The 26401-nt window shown below is 33.4% G+C and overlaps 1 protein-coding gene across 4 annotated transcripts in view; it reads right to left on the bottom strand.

Annotated features, from left to right (window-relative positions):
• LOC135923594 (DNA polymerase kappa-like) overlaps positions 1–26401 on the bottom strand; it is a 72493-nt gene that overhangs the window by 13542 nt on the left and 32550 nt on the right. The gene's annotated exons all lie outside the window — the stretch shown is intronic.

Here is a 26401-nt window from a genome sequence, read left to right as displayed (position 1 = left end):
AAAGGAACTTTTTTATTAATTTTTTTTGAAGAAGGGTTTGCACTATTTCATTTCGGCCAGACATAACGTTTACCCCATAAAATGCCTGGCTTATTATATTCGCTGAATTAATATTTAACTCATTATTTTGCTTTAAAATGCAATTAGTAATGTTTTCAGCAGAAAGACACTGTAAATTAATAATTCCTATTAAACTTTTTTGGACTTCAGGAAAAATATAACGAATAATTATGTTCAGGTTTTCACACCTTGTGCATCTTTTGTCTCATCAGCCTAAGACAAATAAAAGGCATCTCACTTTTATTATATTTATCTGAAATATATTCAAGTACCATATCTGCCATAATAGATATTACTTCGTTTTGAATCTGGGATGATGTATGAAAACATTGTTATAAATAGTCCAAAAGAATAAATTATGTTTTCATCAGTTGCAGCATCCGTAATTTTTGTTGACCAAGTCCCACCAAAAGGTAGCTCCTGTATATACTAAGAAATAGCATCGAATTAAATATTGATAAAGAAATTAAAGATTACGGTTAATTTGTTGGCTTACCAAAATTGTTGTTTTTCAGTATTTTCTTCATAATTCTAAAATATGATATAGATAGATGGTTCCGTATCAGGTCAATTCAGCGAAACTTTTATCGTGAAACACTTTTTCGCGAAACTTTTATCGTGAATGCCGTTAATCGCGAAAAGTTTTTATAGCGAAGGTAAAATCGCGAAACCAATTCTGCGAATTTATCTCCGCGAAACATAGCGAAGACAATTTCGCGAAGCCATTGCCGCGAATTTATTTCCGCGAAACCTTAACCGCGAATTTATTAGAGCGAATACATTTTAGCAAAACATTTTACGCGAACACTTTACAGCGAATTTTTGATCGCGAATATGTTTGCGCGAAGTCATTATCGCGAGGGCATTACCGCGAAACAATAAAAATATTGCGAATGCATTTATTTAAAGGAACACTATTTATTTTTGATGTTTTTTAATAAAAAATGATATGCTACTATTGTAATATTATTTTTGTTACAATTTATTAATGATTGCCCTTTCTTGAAGTTCAAAAAGATTTTTGAACATATTTTGATAAAAATTCTTAATCTTCTTTGAAAATATATCCTTTTTGAGCAATTCTTTTGTGAAATTTATTATAAATATGCAATTTTTAAGTGAAATCTTTTATAGTTTTTTTTATCATTTTTGTAAAATTATCTATCTCTAAATTATATTAAAAGAGGTTTCTAAATATATTTATTTAAAATATTTATATTCAACTTTATGTTATTTTATATGATCTTTTTAAGGAAAATATAATGTGACAATTGTCATTTTAAAAAAATGAATTAAAAAAAAATGAATTGATAATTTACAATTTCGCTTCCCTTTTATAGGGAAGCAATAATCATCACAAATAAATAATTAAAATTTAACAATCTAAAAATATCTTCTTTTACAATTATAAAGCGCCTCATGCCTCAAATTAAAATTATAAGATAAAAATACATTTTTAGACATTATAAATTATCCCATCATAATGACTTTACAATAATTAACTTTTATAAATCTAAAAATAAAATGTTAATGCGATTAAACTAAAACATAAAATTATAAAAATAACAATGACTCACCAAATTAACTAAAACATAAAATTATAAAAATAAAATATACTCATTAAACGCAATATATACTGACTTTACCAAAAATTTTTACAAATCAAAGTCTTCCAATTATGACACAATCCTTGAGACCCCAATCCCTTTGATCACCCCTAGGAATTCTTCTGTTATTGTTGTAAGTGGACACCTTTGACCATCGATTGTTCGAACATATTTCCATAATTACCATTCCTCCATCGTCTTCTTCTATGAGTAAAGTGAACCTAAAATCCTTTTAATTTATTTTATTACTAAAAAAAATTTCGGACTCCCAGTGGATTCCCACTTTTGCATACACGCTGAAAAGACTCCACAACTCCATTAACACGCTGCAAATACTCATCCACCTCCAACTTTCGATTGTTCTGCTCTAGCGTAACCTCCGTTATTAATACATCATCCATATAATAAAACACTCCCTCCAATCCCTGAAAAACCGCCGCCATCGTCTGTTGAAATATAGGCGCCGATACACCCAATACAACGAAAACCTTCTAAAAGCAAATAGGCCCTTTGGCGTTGTTATAGTCAACAACCTCTGCCTCACCTTTTCCACCCGTAATTGCAAATATGCGTTCGAAAAATCCACTTTCGAAAAATATCTGCTCCCCTTTAAACTGGCAATATCTCCTCTATCATGGGTAACGGATACTTCACCTCCAACACACATGGATTCAACGTTACCCGGAAATCCGCATACAACCTCAACATTGGCCTCATACTCTTGGGCTAATCTCTCGACACCTTTTATCACAAATTCCAACTCCCCCATAAAATCCTCTGGTTTATTTAATTTACTACTCTTCCTTGTTCTTGGAACTCCTCTTCTTGTAATTCTCCATTTTCTATACCTCGCATCCGCGGTCCAACTATTTCCTTGGTTACTGTTGAACATCCCATTTCCATATTCATCAACATTTGACCTTCTCTCACCTCCTCTACACGATCCTCCATTGTCATCCCTTCGCTTTCTCCCCAAAACATGGGTGCTCCCTCATCCACTTCTATATTGTCTCGGTCCTCCATCCATTCACCATTTCTCCTGTAAATTTCTTCATCCTCCTTGATCATCCTTATAATGTCCTCTCTGATGCCTTCTATGACGGCCATAAATACTCCCCACGGCGCAAATACTCCACAAAAATCATACACCGGCCCAACACTCGTAATCCAATCCCTTCAATGGCTCTACTCTTCTATTAATTATCCACAAATCCAAAACTTGGCATCAGTCACTCCCTACATAGCCTATTTTCACTTTTCCCATCATCTCCATTTCGGGTCCATCAAATTGCCTCACTTGAATCCTCTCCCGAATTATTGTACTATTCGGCCATAGTCTTCTGAAATCTTCATATCCCATTACCGATATAGCCACTCCTGTATCAAACAACATGGATATCATTTTCCCATTTATATTAAACCACACTTTCGGACTCGGAAGATATACCTGTTCCTCTCTACCCTCCTCCCGCAACATTTTCATAACCATTTCTTGCCTCTCCGTTCTCCCCTCCTCGGCCTGAATTCTCTTTTCCCCACAATCATATAGTCATACCCTGTCGCAATCTCTCGCCCAATGTCCTTTTCCCGGCACTTGAAACATATAATTTTGCAATCGGCCCCCATTTCTCCTTTTGCTGATATCTCGGCCATACTCCTCACATTAATAGCACTCGAATTCTCTCCCCTTCGTGGAAATCCTCCTCTGGTTTCTACCCTTCCAACTCTGCAATCATCTCTGCGTGCCCAAATCTTCCACATCCTACGCATCGTAATCTATCTCTTTTACCCGGACAATACGTTAAAATATGACCCTTTTCTCCACATGCAAAACATTTGACATCTCTACAATTCACCGCCATATGCCCTCTACCCCCGCATTTAAAACAAACAATATTTCTATTCCTCGATTCCGCTCTAAACAACCTTGATGACTCTCCACGACCTCGATACATGTCCATTCTTCTATCTTCACCTCCTCGCCCATCTTCAAATCTTCATTACTTGCCCATCCATGCAACATCTTCTGCAGGGGCAACCACGTTACTCTACCATATCTATCCTCTTCCCCATTATGTCTTTCAATCAACAGCGTCTGTCCACGTATCCTAATACTCCTGTTTCGGCGACTTTACTTAATAGTTTCATTTAATTACACGACAAGAAAAATAGGAGAAGAAAATAAAAATTAGTTTTGGTGCAGAATTTGACGCTGAGTTCGAATCCGTTTTCCAAATTTTCCCTACACGTCAAGTTTTAAAAATATTACAGTATAAAGACAACTTTTCGAAATCTCGAAAATGGTAAAATTTAGGTCTTTATACGGATATATATTAAAAAGTATCGAATAAAAATTCCTGAAAATTGGTGATGTTAAACTTATATTTCTTTATAAATTTACTAATTTTTAAAATTTTTTATCGAATGGTTTTTGAGAAAAATGGTAAAGAATTTCGTTTTGGGGGTCTTAAGTTTTCAATTTAAATTACTATCTAAATTACTAACTTTAGAAGATAAATTTTATATAATTTTGCTTCAAATATGCTCAAGATTATATATTAATTCTAATTATGTTTCAAAGTACTCTATGCTTGAAAATTCAACCAAAATCTATAAATTAAAAAAGTCGGTACAGATATTTTGGAACTTTTTAATTTGTACACTTTTATTGAATTTTCTCTGCATAAAGCATTTTTAAAGCAAAATTAAGGTAATATTTATCTTTTTTAGTTGTATTTAGTAATATTTTATGCATTTATGATCAATTTATACCAAAATCAGATATCTGTACCCACTTTTTTAATTTGTACTCTTTTTGAATTGAGCATTTTTGAAGCAAAATTCATTTAAAATGCAATAATTGGTAATTTTTTCATATTTTTTATTAATATATCTTTTTTAGATGTATTTAAGAATGTTTGTTTTTTTAATCAATTTATATCAAAATATATAATTTTCCAATGGAGTACCTTGAACCCGTAGTATGGGCAATAAATAATAATGTCAAATAGCGAGTAGGAAGAAAGGATAAGAATTATTTTTTTTCGCGCTTAATTTTTCATAAACATTTAATTTCTTTCATTAATTTTTTTTTAAAATTTAATTTTAAATATTATTCAAATTCCCTCCTTATATAATATTCTACAAAAAATTAATGCCGAGGTCCCCTTGTTTAAAGTGTGTCTCTAAATTTTGCTACATCTGTGCGGGCTATATATTGCCCGCACAAAAATGTCCAATTCCTCCAATCATTCAAAGGATTTATGAAAATTATTACAATATTCCACTCTGCGATTAGGATAAACCATTTGCCCCTAATTACATATGTAAAACATGTTATAATTCTTTTAATTCATGGGTAAATGGAAAACGGTCATATTTGCTTTATTCGAAACCTGCATTTTTGGCACGTAGTAAGAAATCATTCGTGGGATTGTTATTTTTGCTCGATTAGTACATTTGGGTTTAACAAAAAAAATAAGAAGAAAATTCGTTATCCTGAAATTTCGTCGGTTGTTTATCCGGTAAAATATAATATGCATACAACAGTTCCTTTTTTTAATAGTTCGCAGCTGGAAAAATTACGTTGCCAGGACAATGACAATATAAATCTTGAGTATCATCCCGAAGAGGATTCGCCATTTATGTCACAAGAGCAACTAAATGACATAACCAGAAATTTACAACTTTGAAAAAGAAAGTCCGAATTTTTAGCCTCAAGGCTTAATGATTTTAAAATTTAAAAAAATGGAGTTTGAGCTTCATACCAATTCCGTGGAACATCGTTTAAAAATTTATACTCTTAAGAAATTTTTTTATACTATTCCAACAATCTAGGTCAACCTTTTTTTACAACTTAATATTGAATTGGTGCCCGATGAATGGCGCTTGTTCATCGATCCAAGCAAAAACAGCTTGAAAGCAGTTTTGCTTCATAACGGAAATTCTAAGCCATCAATTCCCATCGTCTATTCCAACCAGTTAAATGAATCATATGAAATATTCATTGTCAAAAATAAATTATTCCATTTACGAATTTAAGATATGCTGCGATCTCAAAATGATCGCAATACTGATGAAAGTAAAATATGAGATAGGTTAGCTTAGCATAATATATTTATTTAAATATGAGAAATATAACTATTTCATTTAAAATAAATTGTTTGGGAATCGTACCGTGTGCAGTGTAGCGAATAGAACGAAAGCCACAATAAATAAATATATTAAATGTAAGCTATATTAAAAAAGATTTTATAAATAAAGGTAAATTTAAAAAATATAGGTTGTTTAAAAATTGAGTAAGGATTTTATAAAAAAAATGTATAATAATAATAAGGAAGGTTTGCTGCAAAAATTAAGATATTTTTTAGTTGTAGGGATCATTAGAACCGAAGTTATAAACCTTCAAAAAGTGCTAAAAATGACCTTTTTGGCTACTTTAACCTAAAATAAATAAAAAACCTGGCTAGAAAGAAACTGACAGCGGATTTAGAATATGCATAAAAAACTGTCTTAAAACATGTTTATTTTATTTTCTCACAAAAAATCAAGTCGAAATTTGTCACACAGAGTTATTTAATAGTTTTTTTTATATATAAAGGATAAATTTATTATAGTTTTTCAGTTATATTGTAGTTAAATATTTTAAAAATATAATCCGCAAACTAACAGATGAACCTCGTGAAGGCTTCTTCGTAAGACAAAGACTCGCAATAGCAATTCACAGGGCCAATTACATCAGCTTCATTGGCAGCCTCATCTCACATGATGATTAGAATATATTTTATATTATTTTAATCGCGTAATTAATAATTTATTTATATATAAATTAATATAATATTTAAAAATTAATTTATACTCTTTGTATATAAAATTAAAATTTGTAATTTTATAATTAAAATTTTATAATTTGTGAAATTTTTCGAGATAAATTTAATTTTTTATAATAAAACTATAATATAGACGGGAAAACAAAATTTTAATAATTATTATAATTTTTGTACATGTTATAAATAAAAAAAAATGTATAATATTTGTTTAATAAAAGTTTTAAATCTTTTTGTAATATCTTGCTTTACTCCCTGCCAACCTTAACATGGTGGCGGCAGAATTTTAAAATCTTTTAAATTTATTTATTTTATACAAAATATAATTTAGATCAAATGGATAAATCAAGAATGAGGAGAATTACTAAACTTAATATCAAACTAGACGAATCTATCATGGATATGGAGTTGTTATAAATGGAAATGATAACTAAAATTGGGTATATGAACTTACAAGAACCAATATGATAGTTAGACAATAGGTTATGAATTCTATAGAGTAAAACCAATGACGATTCCAAAATATTCTAAATCCAAGTAAAAAAAAGAAGAAGTTATTAATGAGTTGTATAAAATAACTTATTAAATTAAATCAGTAATAATGAACATATATGAATACTTAGATAACCTTAAAAAATATTTGCTAAGTAATTAATTAACAATTAAATTTCTTGAAGACCTACCCATTGATATTTTTCGTATTTTTGATTTCTGGGATAATGACCAAATGTAGGAATTAACTAAATTGCCTAAAGATATAAATTCTTAGCTACAATTAAAAAATATTACGTAAATAGGCCATATTTAATTCAATTCCGAGATCATTATAGATTTCATATTGACAAAATTCAGTCTAAAAAAAATTATAATACTAGTGACATAGGTTATTATAATAATAATAGAAATATTAATTATAACAAAAGAAATTATAATGATTATAAATCTAATGAGCATTTTAAAAACAACTTTGGACGAAACTTTGTTAAAAGATATGATATTAATTATAATAAAAATTGCAATTTTAGATATTATGAAAATTATAATTATAGAGACTACAGAAATTTTAACTTTAGATGTCATAACTGTGAATCCCATGATAAGAAAAATGTTCATAATAAAAATTTTAATAAATCTAATAATGAGAATTATTATGAAAATAGAAAATTAGACAATAAATATGATAAAGAAACACATTATAATAAAAGAAATTATAATTGTAAATCTCTTGGTAACAAGAAATTGAAAAATATTTAATAAGAACCAAATATTCAAAATGAAAGAGATTCTTATAAACTAAAAGAGATAAATTATATAATAAAATTTGAAACATTTGTGATTATAGAAAAAAAGGAAATAAACTTTAAAGAAAATAAGGAAATAAACATTAAAGAAAATAATGAAATAAAAACTTTTATAATTGATAAAAAATTTAAAAAAACTGTGAAAATAAAGAAATGTAAAACAATTAATATTAAGAGAGGCAAGGTGAAAGTTAAACATCTTGATGATAAAAAAGTTTTTAAGAATATGATATGGAAATCATATATTAGAAATGGAAGGAGAAATAAAATTCTTTTTAGAAAGAACAATTTATAGATAATTTATGATATGAAAAAGTTGTTTATTGAAAAACAAGGGAGTAAAATTTAAAATTCAAAAAATAATTGAAATTTAATATTAATAAAAAAAATTACTATACAAAACGCTACAATTAAGGATATTTTTAAAAAAATGATGATAAAATTGAAATTTAATATTGATAAAAATTATTATACAAAAAGCGTAATTAAAAATAAATATAAAATCATATATTATAAAAAACGCGGAATTAAAAATGAATGATATATTATGAAATCTATTATATAAAACGCGAAATTGAGAAACGTAAAATGCTATTATCTAAAACGCAATATATATAATATAAAAATAAAACGCGACCAATCATTCATTTTATTTCGATTATTCAATATTTAATTTATTCTACTTCAATTATTCTTAATAAAATTCGATATTCATTAAATTAATTCTATTTCGATTATTCGACGATTCTTATTTTATTATGACGTTATTCAATAATACCTATATTCTAAAATCATTCAAAATCTTCGTATATATATTTAATAACAAACAATGATAATAATTAACAGAAGGATGACAAAGTCAAATCATATACTAAACCGTTTTTCAAAGATTTGGAGGGAGTAAGACAAGATAAGAAAGTTTACGAACAAAAACCAACTAACACTAGATATGACTATACCCAGATGATGCCATATATTGAGAACAACAGATATTATGATAATAATTACAAACATCATTTTAGACAACCATGGCAGATTTGACCATATTATGGCAACCAAAGATTTAACAACCAAAATAACTATCATTTTCCAAGACGAAACTATGACAGATTTTATGATCAAAATAAATGGGAAACCCTTGAACACGAAAGATTTACGTCTTATGAGAACCTAAACGGGGTTCCTTTAGAGGGTGGAATGTTAAACATGGATTATTATTTTATTATACTGGTTGTTATATAGCGCATATTACCTGTCATAAATGAGTGACATATTTGATGATATTTATTGCGTGAACATTAATAAATAAATTGTGCAGGTTCATTATTAGACCGTATTTTAATATTTTGTTTTATTTTATTTTTAGATATCGAAATTAAGTTTTGTTAAATCATAATGAGATTGTATTTTATGCGCTTCCCTATAAAAGGGAAGCGAAATATTATAAAAATTATTAACTATTTTATTTTTGTTTTTAATATATTTTTTTTGGTTGTAATAGTAAATTTTGAAATAAAATTATTCGTTTTTTTTGTGTGGGAAATTCAATAAAATTATTATACTCGGAGTTTTGCTTTCTATTCGGACTTATACGGCACAACGTGATAGTTGGTGCCGTGACCAAAAAATTAAAGTAAGAACAATTATTTTTATAAATTATTTTTGGGAAAACATTTTTGTGGAGTGTTGTGGTGGATAAGATTGCCAATTTGAAGAACCGTCAAGAACAAGTACCGTCAAGAGCAAGTACCGTCAAGAGCAAGTACCGTCAAGAGCAAGTACCGTCAAGAGCAAGTACCGTCAAGAACAAGAACCGTCAAGGACAAGTACCGTGTGTAATAAGGGACCGTTTGGGGTTGAAAGACCGTCAAGAACAAGTACCGTCAAAAGAGGTGACCTTCGAGTGAAAATTTTCAAAGACGTAAAGTACACGGAAGTGCTGCCCAAATTTTTGCCGATATAAATCTATTAGACGAAAATCGAAAATTTACTGAAAGACGTAAAGTACACGGAAGTGCTGCCCAAATTTTTGCCGATATAAATCTATTAGACGAAAATCGAAAATTTACTAAAAAAGTAGAGTACACGGAAGTGCTGCCCAAATTTTTGGTTATATAAATCTATTAGACGAAAATCGAAAATTTACTGAAAAAGTAGAGTACACGGAAGTGCTGCCCAAATTTTTGTCTATATAAATCTATTAGAAGAAATTCCAAAAAAGTTTATTAGAAAGCAAGTTACACGAAAGTGCTGCCGATTTTTTTTTTCAAAAGACGTCAATACACGTAAGAGATTAAAGATTAGCGGAAGGTATTGATTTTTTTTTGAAATTGATAAATGTATATGTGTATTATTGGAGTTTTTACCTTATTGATTTTATCTTATTGTCTGACATTACAAGTAGTTAAGATATTTTTGGTGAAATTAATTATTAATTTTTTGTGAATATTTTATAAAATTTAGTGTTGTTAGAGAAATAAATTAGGAAAAATTTAAATACTTAAATATTTTAATGAAGGGTTTTAAAATTACAAAATATGTGGAGTTGCAATATAATGTATTGGGAGCGGTGGTAGTGTTGATGATATGGTTGTGTAGTTTATATTTTGGAAGGAGAATGCGAAGAGAAAGGAGTATTAGGATTCGTGGGCAATCGTTGTTGGTAGAGGGGCATAATGGAGAGGATGATAGGTTGGGGAGAGTGACGTGGTTACCGGTTCAAGAAATAATGAAGGGTTGGGTCAATAATGAAGAAATTGACCGGTTAAAGAACGAGAGGATAGATGACAGACATTTGGATATATACCGTGGACGTCAAGATATGCCAAGGCCGTTCAACAGTGGGGGACAGAGAGGTCGGAATGGTAGATGTTATAAATGTGGGGAGATGGGTCATATTGCGGTGAATTGTAGAGATGTCAAATGTTTTGCGTGTGGGGAGATGGGACATATTTCGACATATTGTCCGGGCAGAGCAGAGAGAATACGTTGCACGGGTTGTGGAAGATTTGGACATGTGTTAAAGGATTGCCGAGTGGGAAAGGTGGAAACAAGGGCAGGTTTTCCACAGAGAGGAGAGTCGTCGGGGGTCGTGAATATGAGGAGTATGACGGAGATAGCTGGAAAAGAAGGAAAGGATATTGGAGAGGAGATGACGTGTTTCAAGTGCCGAGAAAGGGGACATTGGGCCAGAGATTGTAATAAAGATTGACTATATGATGGGAAGGAGAGTAAAATAATGACCGTGGCGTTAGGAGGAGGCAAGAAAGAGTTGAGAGTTAAAATGTTGCAGCAGGAGGTTCAAAGGGAGTTAATGTATCTGCCGAGTCCAAGGGTATGGTTCGATATCAACGGGAAGATGGTATCTATGTTATTTGATACCGGAGCAGCTATTTCGGTGATGGGATATGAGGATTTTAGAAGACTTTGGCCGGGTAGTAATATAATTAGAGACGTTATGCAAGTGAGGCAGTTTGATGGATCGGAGATGGAGATGATGGGAAGAGTGCATATTGGGGAGGTAGGAAGAGAAGGATGTAAAATGTTGGACTTATGGATAATTAACCGAGACGTTGAGCCGGTGATGGGATGGGATTGGATTACAAATGTAGGGCCGAGGTATGGATTCTGGGGAGTATTTGCCCGATGGGGAGTATTTGTGGCGATCGAAGAAGATATTCGGGAAGACTTGATAAATATGGTCCGAGTGAATGAAGAGAAGAGAATGTCGAGAGAAAATTTGGAATGGATGGAGGGCCGAGATAATATTGAAGTAGACGATGGAAGATCCATGTTTTGGGGGGAAAGTGAAGAGAATGCGAGAGAATATATGTTGGGGAGAGGTCCGATTTATGTAGATGGAGAAATAGGAAATGTCCAAGACAGTAGATATGGAGTATTGAGGCCGCTGGTTAGTGAGAAGAAGGGAGAGAATTTTGTAGAACAAGGAGTTGCGAAAAATTTGTGGGGGTGTGGAGAGGGAATAAAGGATGTCCAAAAGGAGGTGGAGAAGTTAGTGGAGAGGTATGGAGAAATATTTGAGGAAGAGTTGGGTTGTTTGAAGGGTTATGAGGTGGAGATTCGGATGAAGGAGGGAAGTGTGCCGAAGTATTGTGCTGTACGTCGTGTACCTTTTGAATGGAGGCGAGAGGTAGAGCAAGAGTTGGATAGATGGGTAAAGGAAGATATTGTATGTCCGGTCGAATATAGCGAGTGGGCGACACCTTTAGTACCGGTGAAAAAGGCTAATGGGAAGTTGAGATTATGTGCAGATTTCCGAGTAACATTGAATCCGTGGGTAGTGGAAGTAAAATATCCGTTACCGAGGATAGAGGAGATATTGGCGAATTTGAAGGGGAGTTTATATTTTTCGAAGGTGGATTTTTCTAATGCGTATTTGCAGTTGAAGGTAAGGAAGGAGATGCAGAAGTTGCTGACCATAACTACGCCCAAGGGACTATTTGCGTTTAAGAGATTGCCGTTTGGGTTGAGTGTTTCGGCACCCATATTTCAGAGGACAATGGCGGCCGTTTTTCAGGGTTTGGAGGGAGTATTTTATTATATGGACGATGTCTTGATAACAGGTATTACGCAGGAGGAGCATAATAGGAGGCTAGAGGAGGTATTTTGGAGAATCAAAGAGAAGGGATTGCGTGCTAGTAGAGAGAAAAGCGTGTTTGGAGTAATGGAGGTTGTTTATTTGGGTCATCGGATTAATGGAGTAGAGGTTAGACCGTTGGATAAGAATATGGTGGGTATTGCAAACATGTTGAGGCCGAAATGCAAGTCGGAAATACAGTCTTTTCTGGGAATGGTTAACTATTATCACAGGTTTGTAGAGAATTTTGCGGAGATAGCGGCACCTTTGTACCAGTTGTTGAAAAAGGGAGAGAGATTTGATTGGGGAGATGAACAGGAGGAGGCGTTTGAGGAGTTGAAGTGCCGGATTGGAAAAGAGCCCGTCTTAGTGTGTTTTAATAATGAACTGGAGGTGATATTGGCGGTAGATGCGTCTCAAAGGGGAGTAGGAGGAGCGTTATTGCATCGTATAGAAGAGCTGGAGAGACCGGTGTTATTTTTTTCTAGAATTTTTAGGGCCGCGGAGACGAGATATTCGGTAATTGAGCAAGAGGCATTAGCTGTAATTTTCGGATTGACAAAGTGTCGGGAGTATTTGATTGGGCGTCGTTTTGTAGTCTATACGGATCATAAGCCGTTGATTCATTTATTCCGGAAGGATAACAAGGAGTTGATGATGTCGCCGAGGTTGCAGAGGTGGTTATTGATGGTGGGTAGTTTTGACATGGAGATGAGATATCGTAGAGGCCGAGAAAATTATTTGCCGGACATAATGTCGAGATGCGGAGCAGGGGAGGATGTGGAAGAAGGTAGTACGGAGGAGATGTGTAAGAAGGAGGTAGCGATGGTCATGGTGGTATCGAGAATGTTGAAGGGAGGTCCGGTAACGTGGGAGGAGATTCGGAAAGAGACGCAAAAAGATAGGGATTTGAGTCGAATAAAAGAATGTATAATGGGCCGGAAGTCGTGGAAAGAAGGAGATAGAGCTTATAAAAATGTTGGAGGAGAATTGACGGTGATGGACGAATGTGTAGTCCGGGGAAATAGGGCAGTGATACCTGGGAAGTTGAGAGGAATGGTTTTAACAATGTTGCATGCAGGTCATCAGGGAATGGAGCGTATGAAACAATGGGGACGAGAATATGTATGGTGGCCGAGGATGAATGTGGAGATTGAGGAACTAGCAAGACAATGTGTAGTATGCAATACTTGGGCCAGGATGCCAGCAAGAGATAGAGAAGGGACTTGGCCGAAAACAACGGAGCCATGGGAGAGGGTTCATGTCGATTTCTTCGAGTATGAAAAAAAGGATTATTTTCTAGTGGTTGATGCATTTTCTAAATGGGTGGAGTTTGAAGTTGTAGGAGGGTTGACAACGCAAGTAGTGGTCAGAAAATTGAAGAATTTGTGGGCAAAGTTTGGAGTGGCTAAATCAATCGTGTCTGACGGTGGACCAGCGTTTAGTAGTGCAGAGTTTGCGAAATTTTGCAAAGAAAATAGGATACGGCATATTTTATCTCCTCCATACCACCCAAGCTCCAATGGGCAGGCAGAGCGGATGGTGGGGTTGGTGAAAGATTGGTTACGAAAGGCAAAGTATGGGAAGGGAGAAGTATGGACGTCGGTGATGTATTATAATAATAGTAGGAGGGGAGAGGATTTGTCTCCAGCAGAGAAGTTTTTAGGGCGCAGAACGAGGATTGGGTTAGATGCTCTGAGGCCAGAGTCTGAGGGTCCGAGGAGAGAACGGGAGGAGGAGGGACTAGCAAAGTTTATGGTGGGACAGTCGGTGTGGGCGAGGGTATATGGTGAAAAGGAGAAATGGCGAGCCGGAGTTGTGATGGAAAGGGTGGGAAAAAAGTTAAGTCGGGTCCGTTTTCAGGATGGTAAGGTTGGTGTAAGACATGAAGATCAGATACGCAGAGGAACGGAAGCGGGGCGAAAGTGACAGGGGCAAGAGGTCAACGAGAGGTCCGAAGTTCAAAAAATATATATAGGTCAAGGTCACGGGGGTGGTGTAGGTGGTCGTTCCGGAAGGCGGAAGGGAAAGGGGAAGTATGATATAAAGAGGGGTATATATATATATAAGGTGGGAATATAAGTCAAAGTATGATCGAGTCAAATTGTAAAGAAAAATTATAATGTATCAGAGTAAAATAGTAAAAGGAAAATTGTTTTTTTTTAATTTTTTTTTTTTTTTTGTGTGAAATTTGGTGGAGCTGAAATAAATATTAGAGAAATGTTTAAAAAATGTTGAATTAAATAAATTAAGGAGAAATAAATTATTAAAAAAAAAAATATTTTTTTGGAAGTTTAGGTTAAATAAAATAATGTAAAGGGAAAAGGGTTTTGAAAGTGTATATTAAGTAAAATAAATTTTCGAAATATATTTGGTGGAATAAACCGGTAACGAAGAAGGAATAAGCGGCGGAATAATATTGAAGCGAAAATAGTTGAAGGTTCTTGTGGTAAACGGAGGGGCGGAGGCAGGAATAGAATGGGTATGAATAATGGGAATAGGTGGATGGGATGATGTAATAAAGAGAAGTATTGAGAAAAATAAAAATTAATTTAAAAAAAAAAAAACAAAAAGTAATGGTAAAAAAAAATTAATAACGGGGTTAGGGTTGAGTGATTTGTATTATAATGTTTTTTATATTATAATGTTGTATTTTGTTGGCAGGGAATAGTGAATTCAAAGGAAAAAATAATAATAATAATAATAAGATGTTAATAAAGGGAGTAATGGTTGTTTGTTGTTTTTAATTTTTCTTAAGAGAAAAATAGTAGGAGTTAAGGTTAAATGATAAAAAATATAATAAATAAAAGTTTTTCTGTTAACGAAAATAGAGAGAGAAAGAGGAAAAAAAAAATAGAGTTAGGAAGATGGGGTATTGAAATATAAAGGAAATGATTTACGAGTAAGAGAGTGTTGAGAAAAGGAAAATTTTGAATAAGTAAGAGAAGAAGAAAACATAAAATTCATAATTTTATTCGGTAGAGGAAAATATCATTTTATTCGGTATGCCGATTATTAATAAGTAAGTCGTTATATATATATATGCAAGGAGAGTGATGAGGAAAGGGGAGGGAAGAAAAGGGGGAAAGCAGAATAAAATAAAATAATAATAAGAGAAGGTAAATGATTATGTGATATAGATATGTAGACCTGGGTACTCATTTGATGCGAAATACGATAATTAGTGCGGATATGGAACCGCTTGCTAGTGAATGGAGGGCTTTAGCCCAGGAAGGCACGAGATCAATGGAGGGGAAAAGAAGACCATCAGAGCACTCAAGGGAAACGGTACGTGAAGAAAGAGACAGGGTGATATGTTATGGTTGTGGAATGGCGGGACATATCCGCCGGTGGTGTCCCAAGGAACGGTTTGATACTATGGGAGGGCGAACCTGGAAGGAGTCGGAGCCAACGTCCGCATCTTCCGATAACAGAGCAATACAATCAGATCAACGAATGGCGTCGGACACGCCAGTGTTACGGGTAGGAGAAGATGAGTATAGGCAGTTGTTGGGGCCAACGAGGTCCGATAAAGGGGGGAAATGTCATAAATGAGTGACATATTTGATGATATTTATTGCGTGAACATTAATAAATAAATTGTGCAGGTTCATTATTAGACCGTATTTTAATATTTTGTTTTATTTTATTTTTAGATATCGAAATTAAGTTTTGTTAAATCATAATGAGATTGTATTTTATGCGCTTCCCTATAAAAGGGAAGCGAAATATTATAAAAATTATTAACTATTTTATTTTTGTTTTTAATATATTTTTTTTGGTTGTAATAGTAAATTTTGAAATAAAATTATTCGTTTTTTTTGTGTGGGAAATTCAATAAAATTATTATACTCGGAGTTTTGCTTTCTATTCGGACTTATACGGCACAACGTGATAGTTCTTGGTTGTAATAGTAAATTTTGAAATAAAATTATTCGTTTGTTTTTGTGTGATAGAAAGCAAAACTCCGAGTATAATAATTTTATTGAATTTCCCACACAAAAAAAACGAATAATTTTATTTCAAAATTTACTATTACAACCAAAAAAAATATATTAAAAACAAAAATAAAATAGTTAATAATTTTTATAATATTTCGCTTCCCTTTTATAGGGAAGCGCATAAAATACAATCTCATTATGATTTAACAAAACTTAATTTCGATATCTAAAAATAAAATAAAACAAAATATTAAAATACGGTCTAATAATGAACCTGCACAATTTATTTATTAATGTTCACGCAATAAATATCATCAAATATGTCACTCATTTATGACATTTCCCCCCTTTATCGGACCTCGTTGGCCCCAACAACTGCCTATACTCATCTTCTCCTACCCGTAACACTGGCGTGTCCGACGCCATTCGTTGATCTGATTGTATTGCTCTGTTATCGGAAGATGCGGACGTTGGCTCCGACTCCTTCCAGGTTCGCCCTCCCATAGTATCAAACCGTTCCTTGGGACACCACCGGCGGATATGTCCCGCCATTCCACAACCATAACATATCACCCTGTCTCTTTCTTCACGTACCGTTTCCCTTGAGTGCTCTGATGGTCTTCTTTTCCCCTCCATTGATCTCGTGCCTTCCTGGGCTAAAGCCCTCCATTCACTAGCAAGCGGTTCCATATCCGCACTAATTATCGTATTTCGCATCAAATGAGTACCCAGGTCTACATATCTATATCACATAATCATTTACCTTCTCTTATTATTATTTTATTTTATTCTGCTTTCCCCCTTTTCTTCCCTCCCCTTTCCTCATCACTCTCCTTGCATATATATATATAACGACTTACTTATTAATAATCGGCATACCGAATAAAATGATATTTTCCTCTACCGAATAAAATTATGAATTTTATGTTTTCTTCTTCTCTTACTTATTCAAAATTTTCCTTTTCTCAACACTCTCTTACTCGTAAATCATTTCCTTTATATTTCAATACCCCATCTTCCTAACTCTATTTTTTTTTTCCTCTTTCTCTCTCTATTTTCGTTAACAGAAAAACTTTTATTTATTATATTTTTTATCATTTAACCTTAACTCCTACTATTTTTCTCTTAAGAAAAATTAAAAACAACAAACAACCATTACTCCCTTTATTAACATCTTATTATTATTATTATTATTTTTTCCTTTGAATTCACTATTCCCTGCCAACAAAATACAACATTATAATATAAAAAACATTATAATACAAATCACTCAACCCTAACCCCGTTATTAACATTATAATATAAAAAACATTATAATACAAATCACTCAACCCTAACCCCGTTATTAATTTTTTTTTACCATTACTTTTTTTTTTTTTTTTTTAAATTAATTTTTATTTTTCTCAATACTTCTCTTTATTACATCATCCCATCCACCTATTCCCATTATTCATACCCATTCTATTCCTGCCTCCGCCCCTCCGTTTACCACAAGAACCTTCAACTATTTTCGCTTCAATATTATTCCGCCGCTTATTCCTTCTTCGTTACCGGTTTATTCCACCAAATATATTTCGAAAATTTATTTTACTTAATATACACTTTCAAAACCCTTTTCCCTTTACATTATTTTATTTAACCTAAACTTCCAAAAAAATATTTTTTTTTTTAATAATTTATTTCTCCTTAATTTATTTAATTCAACATTTTTTAAACATTTCTCTAATATTTATTTCAGCTCCACCAAATTTCACACAAAAAAAAAAAAAAAAATTAAAAAAAAACAATTTTCCTTTTACTATTTTACTCTGATACATTATAATTTTTCTTTACAATTTGACTCGATCATACTTTGACTTATATTCCCACCTTATATATATATATACCCCTCTTTATATCATACTTCCCCTTTCCCTTCCGCCTTCCGGAACGACCACCTACACCACCCCCGTGACCTTGACCTATATATATTTTTTGAACTTCGGACCTCTCGTTGACCTCTTGCCCCTGTCACTTTCGCCCCGCTTCCGTTCCTCTGCGTATCTGATCTTCATGTCTTACACCAACCTTACCATCCTGAAAACGGACCCGACTTAACTTTTTTCCCACCCTTTCCATCACAACTCCGGCTCGCCATTTCTCCTTTTCACCATATACCCTCGCCCACACCGACTGTCCCACCATAAACTTTGCTAGTCCCTCCTCCTCCCGTTCTCTCCTCGGACCCTCAGACTCTGGCCTCAGAGCATCTAACCCAATCCTCGTTCTGCGCCCTAAAAACTTCTCTGCTGGAGACAAATCCTCTCCCCTCCTACTATTATTATAATACATCACCGACGTCCATACTTCTCCCTTCCCATACTTTGCCTTTCGTAACCAATCTTTCACCAACCCCACCATCCGCTCTGCCTGCCCATTGGAGCTTGGGTGGTATGGAGGAGATAAAATATGCCGTATCCTATTTTCTTTGCAAAATTTCGCAAACTCTGCACTACTAAACGCTGGTCCACCGTCAGACACGATTGATTTAGCCACTCCAAACTTTGCCCACAAATTCTTCAATTTTCTGACCACTACTTGCGTTGTCAACCCTCCTACAACTTCAAACTCCACCCATTTAGAAAATGCATCAACCACTAGAAAATAATCCTTTTTTTCATACTCGAAGAAATCGACATGAACCCTCTCCCATGGCTCCGTTGTTTTCGGCCAAGTCCCTTCTCTATCTCTTGCTGGCATCCTGGCCCAAGTATTGCATACTACACATTGTCTTGCTAGTTCCTCAATCTCCACATTCATCCTCGGCCACCATACATATTCTCGTCCCCATTGTTTCATACGCTCCATTCCCTGATGACCTGCATGCAACATTGTTAAAACCATTCCTCTCAACTTCCCAGGTATCACTGCCCTATTTCCCCGGACTACACATTCGTCCATCACCGTCAATTCTCCTCCAACATTTTTATAAGCTCTATCTCCTTCTTTCCACGACTTCCGGCCCATTATACATTCTTTTATTCGACTCAAATCCCTATCTTTTTGCGTCTCTTTCCGAATCTCCTCCCACGTTACCGGACCTCCCTTCAACATTCTCGATACCACCATGACCATCGCTACCTCCTTCTTACACATCTCCTCCGTACTACCTTCTTCCACATCCTCCCCTGCTCCGCATCTCGACATTATGTCCGGCAAATAATTTTCTCGGCCTCTACGATATCTCATCTCCATGTCAAAACTACCCACCATCAATAACCACCTCTGCAACCTCGGCGACATCATCAACTCCTTGTTATCCTTCCGGAATAAATGAATCAACGGCTTATGATCCGTATAGACTACAAAACGACGCCCAATCAAATACTCCCGACACTTTGTCAATCCGAAAATTACAGCTAATGCCTCTTGCTCAATTACCGAATATCTCGTCTCCGCGGCCCTAAAAATTCTAGAAAAAAATAACACCGGTCTCTCCAGCTCTTCTATACGATGCAATAACGCTCCTCCTACTCCCCTTTGAGACGCATCTACCGCCAATATCACCTCCAGTTCATTATTAAAACACACTAAGACGGGCTCTTTTCCAATCCGGCACTTCAACTCCTCAAACGCCTCCTCCTGTTCATCTCCCCAATCAAATCTCTCTCCCTTTTTCAACAACTGGTACAAAGGTGCCGCTATCTCCGCAAAATTCTCTACAAACCTGTGATAATAGTTAACCATTCCCAGAAAAGACTGTATTTCCGACTTGCATTTCGGCCTCAACATGTTTGCAATACCCACCATATTCTTATCCAACGGTCTAACCTCTACTCCATTAATCCGATGACCCAAATAAACAACCTCCATTACTCCAAACACGCTTTTCTCTCTACTAGCACGCAATCCCTTCTCTTTGATTCTCCAAAATACCTCCTCTAGCCTCCTATTATGCTCCTCCTGCGTAATACCTGTTATCAAGACATCGTCCATATAATAAAATACTCCCTCCAAACCCTGAAAAACGGCCGCCATTGTCCTCTGAAATATGGGTGCCGAAACACTCAACCCAAACGGCAATCTCTTAAACGCAAATAGTCCCTTGGGCGTAGTTATGGTCAGCAACTTCTGCATCTCCTTCCTTACCTTCAACTGCAAATACGCATTAGAAAAATCCACCTTCGAAAAATATAAACTCCCCTTCAAATTCGCCAATATCTCCTCTATCCTCGGTAACGGATATTTTACTTCCACTACCCACGGATTCAATGTTACTCGGAAATCTGCACATAATCTCAACTTCCCATTAGCCTTTTTCACCGGTACTAAAGGTGTCGCCCACTCGCTATATTCGACCGGACATACAATATCTTCCTTTACCCATCTATCCAACTCTTGCTCTACCTCTCGCCTCCATTCAAAAGGTACACGACGTACAGCACAATACTTCGGCACACTTCCCTCCTTCATCCGAATCTCCACCTCATAACCCTTCAAACAACCCAACTCTTCCTCAAATATTTCTCCATACCTCTCCACTAACTTCTCCACCTCCTTTTGGACATCCTTTATTCCCTCTCCACACCCCCACAAATTTTTCGCAACTCCTTGTTCTACAAAATTCTCTCCCTTCTTCTCACTAACCAGCGGCCTCAATACTCCATATCTACTGTCTTGGACATTTCCTATTTCTCCATCTACATAAATCGGACCTCTCCCCAACATATATTCTCTCGCATTCTCTTCACTTTCCCCCCAAAACATGGATCTTCCATCGTCTACTTCAATATTATCTCGGCCCTCCATCCATTCCAAATTTTCTCTCGACATTCTCTTCTCTTCATTCACTCGGACCATATTTATCAAGTCTTCCCGAATATCTTCTTCGATCGCCACAAATACTCCCCATCGGGCAAATACTCCCCAGAATCCATACCTCGGCCCTACATTTGTAATCCAATCCCATCCCATCACCGGCTCAACGTCTCGGTTAATTATCCATAAGTCCAACATTTTACATCCTTCTCTTCCTACCTCCCCAATATGCACTCTTCCCATCATCTCCATCTCTGATCCATCAAACTGCCTCACTTGCATAACGTCTCTAATTATATTACTACCCGGCCAAAGTCTTCTAAAATCCTCATATCCCATCACCGAAATAGCTGCTCCGGTATCAAATAACATAGATACCATCTTCCCGTTGATATCGAACCATACCCTTGGACTCGGCAGATACATTAACTCCCTTTGAACCTCCTGCTGCAACATTTTAACTCTCAACTCTTTCTTGCCTCCTCCTAACGCCACGGTCATTATTTTACTCTCCTTCCCATCATATAGTCAATCTTTATTACAATCTCTGGCCCAATGTCCCCTTTCTCGGCACTTGAAACACGTCATCTCCTCTCCAATATCCTTTCCTCCTTTTCCAGCTATCTCCGTCATACTCCTCATATTCACGACCCCCGACGACTCTCCTCTCTGTGGAAAACCTGCCCTTGTTTCCACCTTTCCCACTCGGCAATCCTTTAACACATGTCCAAATCTTCCACAACCCGTGCAACGTATTCTCTCTGCTCTGCCCGGACAATATGTCGAAATATGTCCCATCTCCCCACACGTAAAACATTTGACATCTCTACAATTCACCGCAATATGACCCATCTCCCCACATTTATAACATCTACCATTCCGACCTCTCTGTCCCCCACTGTTGAACGGCCTTGGCATATCTTGACGTCCACGGTATATATCCAAATGTCTGTCATCTATCCTCTCGTTCTTTAACCGGTCAATTTCTTCATTATTGACCCAACCCTTCATTATTTCTTGAACCGGTAACCACGTCACTCTCCCCAACCTATCATCCTCTCCATTATGCCCCTCTACCAACAACGATTGCCCACGAATCCTAATACTCCTTTCTCTTCGCATTCTCCTTCCAAAATATAAACTACACAACCATATCATCAACACTACCACCGCTCCCAATACATTATATTGCAACTCCACATATTTTGTAATTTTAAAACCCTTCATTAAAATATTTAAGTATTTAAATTTTTCCTAATTTATTTCTCTAACAACACTAAATTTTATAAAATATTCACAAAAAATTAATAATTAATTTCACCAAAAATATCTTAACTACTTGTAATGTCAGACAATAAGATAAAATCAATAAGGTAAAAACTCCAATAATACACATATACATTTATCAATTTCAAAAAAAAATCAATACCTTCCGCTAATCTTTAATCTCTTACGTGTATTGACGTCTTTTGAAAAAAAAAATCGGCAGCACTTTCGTGTAACTTGCTTTCTAATAAACTTTTTTGGAATTTCTTCTAATAGATTTATATAGACAAAAATTTGGGCAGCACTTCCGTGTACTCTACTTTTTCAGTAAATTTTCGATTTTCGTCTAATAGATTTATATAACCAAAAATTTGGGCAGCACTTCCGTGTACTCTACTTTCATTTAATTATTTAATAGTTTTTTTTTATATAATAAAGGATAAATTTAATATAGTTTTTCAGTTATATTGTAGTTAAATATTTTAAAAATATATTTATTTAATAAAATTTTAAATCTTTTTGTAATATCTTGCTTTACTCCTTGCCAGCCATAACAATGAGCTAAAATATATATTGCTAACATGTTTAAATAAAATTTCAGTGAAATGTACCCTTGATAAGTGACAATTCATAATCGTTATTTTTAAAGTTTTTTGACTCAAATGGGTAAAAATATAGATTGTAAACATGCTAAATTAAAATTTAATGAAGATCTACCATTGAAAAGTGACAATTGTCATAATCGTTATTTTTAAAATTATTTGAATTTTTTAGATGCAAAAAGGCAAAAATATAAATTGCTAACATGTTAAAATAAAATTTCAGTGAAGATGTACCATAGATTGTCATAATCGTTGTTAATTTTTGAATTTTTTTGTTGCAAATGGATAAAAATATAGATTGTAAACATGTTAATTAAACATAAAGATATACCATTGAAAAGTGACAATTGTTATAATCGTTATTTTTAAAGTTTTTTGATTTATATGGGTTAAAATATAGATTGTAATCCATTTTAACCATAGTATATAAAATAAAATCTTAACGTTAAATTTATAGGATGTTGATTGTATCGTATCATATTACGAAATAATATTCATATGGTTTTTAAGTTTTTTTATAAAAATCCTACCCTGAATTCAGACTTAGCATTATTTTGCCACGAGTATACAAAAATATTTGTTAACTGTGAATGCAGGGTTATTACATTTTTATAATGTAGAATTAAAATTTATAAATCTAAGGAATAAAATTGTGAAACCATATCTTAAAAGTTTAGAATTTAACATAAGTTACAACTATCTTTAAAAATCACTTTGCATATTTTTATCAAATTTTAAGCAGGAAAAAAGGAACAACGATTATGAGCATGAAAATATCGATTTGTTTTTTTTTTGACTGAAATTTTATTTTAACATGTTAACAATTTATATTTTTGTCCAACTGCGTCAAACAATTCAAAAACTTTAAAAATAACGATTATGACTATTGTCACTTATCTGTGGTACATCTTCACTGAAATATTGTTTTAACATGTTAGCAATTTATATTTTAGCCCATTTGCTTCAAAAAATTTTTAAAACTTTTAAAAATAACGATTATGACTATTGTCACTTATCTAGGGTACATCTTCATGAAATTTTAATTTGACATTTTTACAATCTATATTTTTACCCATTTGTATCAAAAAACTTTAAAAACAACGATTATGACAATTGTCACTTATCTATGGTACATCTTCATTAATATTTTATTTAAACATGTTATCAATGGCTCATTTACGTCAAAAAAAGTTTAAAAATAAAGATTATTACAATTGCCACTTATCTTGGGTACATCTTCACTTAAGTTTTATTTAAACATGTTATCAATGGCTCATTTACGTCAAAAAAAGTTTAAAAATAAAGATTATTACAATTGTCACTTTTCTGTGGTACATCTTCATGAAATCTTAATTTAACAAATTTACATTCTATATTTTTACCCATTTGCATCAAAAAATTCAAAAAAACTTTAAAAATAAGGATTATGACAATTGTCACTTATCTAGGGTACATTTTCACTGAAGTTTTATTAATACATGTTAACAATACTTATTTAAGCAGATTTACGTCAATAAATCTAAAAAACCTTAAAAATAACGATTATGATAATTGTCACTTTTATATGGTGCATCTTAATTGAAATTTTTATTTAACATGTTTAAAATACATATATTTTACCGTAAAAAAATCTAATATGTTTAAAAACACCGATTATGATAATTGTCATTTTTCCAAGGAACATCTTCAATAACGAATATAAAAATTGTCAGATTAAATTATTTTTCTTAAAAAGATCATATGAAATAACAAAAATAAGTTAAATAAAAATATTTTTAAAAAAATATTATTTAGAAAACCCACCTTTTTTAATATACATAAAAAATAGATAATTTTACAAAAATGATAAAAAAACTATAAAAGATTTTACCTAAAAGATTGTTTATTTATAATAAATCTCACAAAAGAATTCCTCAAAAAAGATTTAAAATTTTTATCAAAATATGTTCAAAAATATTTTTGAACTTAAAAAATACTTTTTGTTTAAAATTTTGGTCGTGAAAATCACTAATAAATTGTAACAAAAATAATTTACAATAGTAGCATATCATTTATTTTATTAAAAAAACATCAAATAGAAGCAATCCATTTTATTTTTCATTTCATTTCTTCATTTCATAATATAAATAAAAAATATATATCATATAATATGTTAAATAAAATTTTAACATTAAATATTAATAAAATAAATTGTTTTAATAAAAATAAAAAATAATAATAGGCCGCGTTATATTTCGCGAAATAGTTTTCGCTATAATGTCTTCGCGATTTATGTTTCGCGATATTGACCTCGCTATAAAATTTTCGCGATAAAATTTACTCTAATGTATTCGCTTTAAAGGTTTCGTGATAAGAGTTTCGCTATAAAAAATTCGCGATATTTGTTTCGCTATATTGTCTTCGCGGAAAAGTATTCGCTTATGTGGATTCGCGATAAAAGTTTCGTGAAAAAGTGTTTAGCGATAAAAGTTTCGCTGAATTGACATGGAACCAGATGGTTCAGAGGTATCCCGAAATTAGTTAAATTTAGCCCGAGAAGCCACAAGGTTATATGAAAAATAATAAACAATTAGTGTTGTTAAACGGATCGATTTTTAAAAACGGTTTACACAATATTTTAGCCAAAAAATATTACACAAACCTGGTTATTTTGCTCATAGATGGCAGTGAGGTTTAGATATCTATTAACGAAATCTGGATCCTGAGGCTTGCATATTATTTTATCTAACCTCTTAATTTAAAACGCGCTGTTTAGCAACACTAAGAACAATTACTACGAAAGACAAAGAGGCCCAATAAAAAGATATGAAGGCCAAGGAACAATAGAACCCTGTATCCAATCAGGGTCAAAATGAGGCTGGGCGGAGATCACCTAATGCGATATTGTATCGAATCCGATATGGCCGTTAGCAACTCGTGCATATTTATAAAATTTTTATTTTTAAAAGAGTATACATATTTTTGATCGATATTTTATTATATAAAGAAAATTAAAGATTGCAATATTTTTAGATGGCATCGTTGGGCAAAAAAATAATAAGTATAGAAATTAGAGATAAGTAGTTCAGATATATCCTGAATTGGTTAAATTTGTCCTGAGAAGAAGCTACAATGTTATATAGAGAAATGATGAACAATACCGACGAAAGACAAAGAGGCCCAACAAGAAGATATGAAGGTCAAGGAACAAGAGAACCCTATATCTAATCACGGCCAAACGATGCTGGGCATGGGATGGAGATAACCTAATGCGATATTGTATCTAATCAGCTTTTATCGTTCATAACAACTCGTTACTAGCTGTACAAAATGAAGATGGACAGTAGATGAACACTCAGGCAATGAATACAATTCTGTACGAATAGATAAGGGGTTTTATAAGTTATTAAAAAACGTGAGATTTT

Source organism: Gordionus sp. m RMFG-2023, chromosome 1 (assembly GCF_954871325.1).
Source record: "Gordionus sp. m RMFG-2023 chromosome 1, tfGorSpeb1-WG-v2, whole genome shotgun sequence".
Classification (NCBI taxonomy): Eukaryota; Metazoa; Nematomorpha; class Gordioida; order Chordodea; family Parachordodidae; genus Gordionus; species Gordionus sp. m RMFG-2023.
Note: the sequence above shows the minus strand (reverse complement) of the source record. Positions and strands in the feature narration are given on the sequence as shown.